The sequence below is a fragment of the Eurosta solidaginis genome, chromosome 4 (genome assembly GCF_040869045.1).
Source record: "Eurosta solidaginis isolate ZX-2024a chromosome 4, ASM4086904v1, whole genome shotgun sequence".
In the NCBI taxonomy this organism is placed as follows: Eukaryota; Metazoa; Arthropoda; class Insecta; order Diptera; family Tephritidae; genus Eurosta; species Eurosta solidaginis.
In genome coordinates this window covers 229,262,852-229,268,911 of record NC_090322.1, presented here as the reverse complement: position 1 = coordinate 229,268,911, position 6,060 = coordinate 229,262,852, and the positions used below count along the sequence as shown (strand labels likewise).

At 37.8% G+C, this 6,060-nt stretch overlaps 1 long non-coding RNA gene across 1 annotated transcript; it reads left to right on the top strand.

The window, feature by feature from the left end:
• Positions 1–4,809: 4,809 nt before the first annotated feature.
• On the top strand, positions 4,810–5,083 carry LOC137249141 (uncharacterized). The gene is made up of 2 exons (XR_010952257.1): positions 4,810–4,898; positions 4,962–5,083. It is a non-coding gene; the product is annotated as an uncharacterized lncRNA (long non-coding RNA).
• Positions 5,084–6,060: the final 977 nt, after the last annotated feature.

Here is a 6,060-nt window from a genome sequence, read left to right as displayed (position 1 = left end):
CTTATATACTGTAAAGATATTAAATTTTTTGTAAAAATTTTACTTTAAAAAAAAATTTTTTTTAAAAGTCGGCGTGGTCCTTCCCCGATTTTGCTAATTTTTATTAAGCGTACATATAGTAATAGTAGTAACGTTCCTGACAAATTTCATCATGATATCTTCAACGACTGCCAAATTACACCTTGCAGAAGTTTTAAATTACCTTCTTTTAAAAGTGGGCGGTGCTACGCCCATTGTCCAAAATTTTACTAATTTTCTATTCTGCGTCATAAGTTCAACTCATCTACCAAGTTTCGTCGCTTTATCGGTCTTTTGTAATGAATTATCGCACTTTTTCGGTTTTTCGAAATTTTCGATATCGAAAAAGTGGGCGTGGTTATAGTCCGATATCGTTCATTTTAAATAGCGATCTGAGATGAGTGCTCAGGAACCTACATACCAAATTTCATCAAGATACCTTAAAATTTACTCAAGTTATCGTGTTAACGGACGGACGGACGGACGGACGGACGGACGGACATGGCTCAATCAAATTTTTTTTCGATCCTGATTATTTTGATATATGGAAGTCTATATCTATCTCGATTCCTTTATATATGTACAACCAACCGTTATCCAATCAAACTTAATATACTCTGTGAGCTCTGCTCAACTGAGTATAAAAAAGGAGCATAAGAAGAAGACCGGCGGGATAACACAAATCCGCCGGAGTTGCCTGCATTCATTCTGCAAAGCAATTTTCTGGCGGCCAAGTCGAGTTGAGTTCGCCTTTTCGCCATATGCCAAAATCTTTTTAAGATGGCTGCATCAAATATGCGAAGAGCTCTTCCGTTGCTTATGATATATTTTTCGACTTAAAATAAAGAATGTTATGGTTGTTGTTGTTGTTGTATTAGCAGTGAGAATATTGTGGTACAATGTAAATACATAATTTAGCACAAATTTGTACAAATAAGTGTTCTTTCTTAAAATAACCGATTTCCTTTAACTATTTTGATGCATTCCCTTTAATTTAACTAGTGAAAAAACTTCTATGAGATGGCAGAGAAATCTCCCTCTCCCTCACATTCATAATAACTACTTTTCTCCTATAACCGGTTTCCGCTTTTTCGAACATTGTTCGGAATAGGAGGAAAGGAAGAAATGAAAAAACTCACAAGGAATTATTATTTAGAATACGAGGAATGGGAGAAGGGAAACAACTCGCACGGAATTTTCGTTTAGAATTGGGCTGAATTTATTAATTTTGACATTGTGAAAATGCCGGGACATAGCATCTCCCTGCGGGATACTTCAAAATTTGTAAAAAATACGGGATTTCCCGGCCAATACGGGACATTTGGCAATGCTAGCTCACATGCAATTTTGCAATAACTTTCATTTGAATGAAGGTATTTTAACAAAATTTTACATACTACATTTTCTGACCACGAGTAAGTTTTACACTAAAAATAGGCATAGTCGGTATAAAACCACGCCCATTTTTTATATATCAAATATTTCCCATAAAATGGATTGTACGATGCCTAATTTAGCTATTAGCTAACTCAACAAATATAAATAAATAAAATAAATGTAAGGCGCGATAACCTCCGAAGAGATCTAAGACCGAGCTTCTCTTCCAATTTGCGTTGTGCTCCTCTTGATTTTCCATACAAATTGACCGGACGGGACCTACATGTTTTACGCCGACTCCGAACGGCATCTGCAAGGCAGATGAGTTTTCACTGAGAGCTTTTCATGGCAGAAATACACTCGGAGCGCTTGCCAAACACTGCCGAGGGCGACCACGCGTAGAAAAATTTTCTTCTAATTGAAAAACCGTATTTCTAAAATTTTGATGTTGCTTTGCCCGGAGTGTGAACTCAGGGCATACGGTGTGGTAGGCGGAGCACGCTACCATCACACCACGGTGGCCGCCAAACATAAAAACTTTGAAAAACAGGCGTGGTAGCGCCTACTTGTTAAAATAAATTTTCATCTGCTTCCGCTGGCGATAACTGCAGAACGGTTAAAGGTAAAACTGCGAAATTTGGTATAGATTCCTTATTTAAGGTTGATCTGTTCCAGCAAAAAACTACAAAAATTCGGGGATAACCACGCCCACTTTCTATATAAAAATACAAAAACGCGTGGTAGAAGCACATACATCATGATATCTCTGTAACTTATAAGGATGCAATGCTTAAATTTTAGAGGGCAAGTCCCTTAGATAGACCAAATTAATCAGCCCTATTCTGCATTTCGACTTGGATTGGAATTTTTTCGATTTGGCAATTTTGGTATTCTGTGTTCTAATCTCTTTCGATCCAACTTCGAATCGTTCGATTTTTTGTATTCTGCATTTCGATCGTAGTTCCGTTTTTCTAAGTTGCAAATTAGTTGGCGGAAAAATATTTTCTTTTTATTTTTTTATTAATTGATAACAGAATTTTAACAAAAATGTAAGTAAAACTTGTAAAGAAACGTAGAAAGCTTGACGATGATTGTTTTTTATATGTTTCCAGGTCAAAAACAAAATGTCGATGTCGAAGTCCTTGGACGTATTTGCCCCTCAAAAGTATCTAACACATGCTTGAAAGCATCCTTGTTAAGTCGAAAGTTTTTTTTGAACCTAAATAAGAAAATAAGTCATTAAACTTTACCACTTTTAAGTTCAATTTCTTACAATTCGTCACTCATCTCAAATGGATTACACAAATCTCGCAATATTTGCCTTTCCATTCTCGCCCGGCAATTTTCGTATGCGTTGCTTTCCAACTCCATAAATAATGCCGCGGCTATTGTATCCATTATAATAGACAGCTATAATTTGTGTCTGTTCGTTGGGTCCAATTATATGCCAAAGCAAGCTGCCGGCGTAGAGGAAGGTGAAGCGAAAACGTAAACAATCCTTGCGGAAAGTATAAATAAACCTTTATAAAGTATTTTAGGCCAGTGCAATGAAATTAGCATCCTTAAAATTCAGAAAATGTCAACTATATTCGTGCAGGAATCCGTTTTACCAAACTTGGTGGCCACGGCAGGGAATTGGCCAAAAGAACGACAAAAACACACTTACAATTATGAAAGCACTTCACTCAAAAAAATATAACACTCCGGCAATATATTATGTTGCTTTTTTTTGTACAAAATGGCGTGGATAATAAAATATAAACGTTTTTCAGTGTTTTTTACAAATTTTCTTTAATTTATTTTGTTCCAATGTTCACACATTCCGTACCAACAGCTGATTTCGAAAAATCATTTGCTCTTCCTCTTCTCTTTACGATTCCGTCGTAATGCAGAATACCAAACTTCGATTAAAGCGGAGCGTAGAACGGGAACGTAATCGAAATGCAGAATAGGGGTGAATATTAAACAACTTTGAGAAATGAGTAAGGCAACGCCTACTAAGGCCAAGTATACCTTATGAGACACATATATATATATAAAATCGGGTGTCGTGTTCAACCGATTTTTATTATTTATTTCGAAGATGCAAACCAAATACCATTACTATATCTTCCACCGTTCTTGTGAAATCGCTACGAAAAGTCGATACAAAACGTTTTAAAAATGTATGCATGACATAATAAGGGCTAAGGGATGGTACGATGAAAGTAGGGCCTATCCCCCACAATATCTTACTGGGTATTGACGGCAAATAAAGCACGTACAGTAAGAAACTGGAGGGGGCAAGCAGTTTATTAATGATAAGCAAACCGTAAACCCTAAACACTCCCCCGACAGCGTCATTACATGCCATTTCGCACATCCCGCCTGCAGATCGAATGGTCAAATATATAGCTTTGACAACTGCAACAAGACTAAAGGGCTCGGGCCAGCTTAATTGCAGGCCATATGGCCAAAGTAGTATGTGGAATGTAGTAAATGCCGAACAGGTTAAATGATCCCGTGTTTGAGCATTAAAAGATGTCTTAGGGCCACAATGGAGTCGAAGAGTGGAGAAATGGCAGGTCGTACTATACACTTGTATACCGAATTGGATCTAGATGGATCCAAATTAACGATAGAGGTCGGCTCCGCTGTTTACTGCGCCGATTCTGAAATAATATCTTTGAAGTATCTTCCCGACGGAAACTATAGCCGTGAAGAAAGCAGCAGAAACGTTGTAGGAAGCGTGCTTAAACTGCAGTCACGTCAATATATATATTATGGAGAATATTAGTAGCACTATGCTGTTAGTAAATAATCACAACAACAAAAACAGCAAGCAGCCACACATGACACATTCTTCGTCGTCTTGGAAAAATATTTCACATACATAACCAGCGGCTTAAAGCAAAGAAATTATCTCACATACACAGCTAGGTGCACAAATTGTTACTCACACATACACACGCATATTACTAAATTACCAAGCATGAGATACAACAGTTCTAGAAGATGAAACGTTTAGACCTTAGGAGAAATATGCGGACGAGGCAACGAAGAGTATAAAAGCAGCGCAAGCTGAGGAATGACTAATCAGTTTGATTTAAACACGCTATTAGTTGTGAAGTATAATTGTGAAGTACTACTCCCAAAGTAGTCTAAGTAAAGAACATTTTGCAATATTGAATATTGGAGTTATTTATTCGACAGTTCAGCGATTCGAACGTTAGCAGAAGTTGCATGATTATCAGGAACTCCCCAAAATTCGTAACATTATTGATAGTCAAGCGGCGATCAAGGCAATCAGCCCTATTCTGCATTTCGACTTGGATTGGAATTTTTTCGATTTGGCAATTTTGGTATTCTGTGTTCCAATCTCTTTCGATCCAACTTCGAATCGTTCGATTTTGTGTATTCTGCATTTCGATCATAGTTCCGTTTTTCTAAGTTGCAAATTAGTTGGCGGAAAAATATTTTCTTTTTAGTTTTTTATTAATTTATAACAGAATTTTAGCAAAAATGTAAGTAAAACTTTTTGAGAAACGTAAAAGGCTTGATGATGATTGTTTTTTATATGTTTCCAGGCCAAAAACAACATGTCGATGTCGAAGTCCCTGGACGTATTTGCTCCGCAAAAGTATCTAACACATACTTGAAAGCATCCTTATTAAGTCGAAAATTTTTTGTAACCTAAATAAGAAACTAAGTCATTAAACTTTACCACTTTTATGTTAAATTTCTTGCAATTCGTCACTCATCTCAAATGGATTACACAAGTCTCGCAATATTTGCCTTTCGATTCTCGCCTGGCCATTTTCGTATGCGTTGCTTTCCAACTCAACAAATAATGCCGCGGCTGTTGATTCCATTATCATAGACAGCTATAATTTGTGTATGTTGTTGTTGCTGTTGTTGCTGTTGTAGCGATAAGGTTGCTCCCCGAAGGCTTTGGGGAGTGTTACCGATGTAATGGTCCTTTGTCGGATACAGATCCGGTACGCTCCGGTACCACAGCACCATTAAGGTGCTAGCCCGACCATCTCGGGAACGATTTATGTGGCCACATTAAATCTTCAGGTCATCCTCTCCCTCCCCACCCCCAAGTTCCATGAGGAGCTTGGGGTCACCAGAGCCTCGGCTGTTAGTGAAACAGGAGTGGCCGCGGATAGATAAGGTTGACAATTGGGTTTGGAGAAGCTGTATATTGCGCTGTCAACCTGAATAGTTGCGTTACACAGCCCCTTGAATCTGGAATTTTAGTCGCCTCTTACGACAGGCATACCTACCGCGGGAATATTCTGACCCCCTAACCCGCTGGGGTATTTATGTCTGTTCGTTGGGTCCAGTTATATGCCAAAGCAAGCTGCCGGAGTAGAGGAAGTTGAAGCGAAAACGTAAACAATCCTTGCGGAAAGAACAAATAAATCTTCATAGAGTATTTTAGGCCACTGCAATGAAACTAGCATCCATAAAATTCAGAAAATGTCAGCTATATTCGTGCAGGAATCCGTTTTAACAAAACTTGGTGGCCACGGCAGGGAATTGGCCAAAAGAACGACAAAAACACACTTACAATTATGAAAGCACTTCACTCAAAAAAATATAACACTGCGGCAATATATTCTATTCCTTTTTTTGTACAAAATGGCTTGGATAATAAAATATAAACGTTTTTGAGTGTTT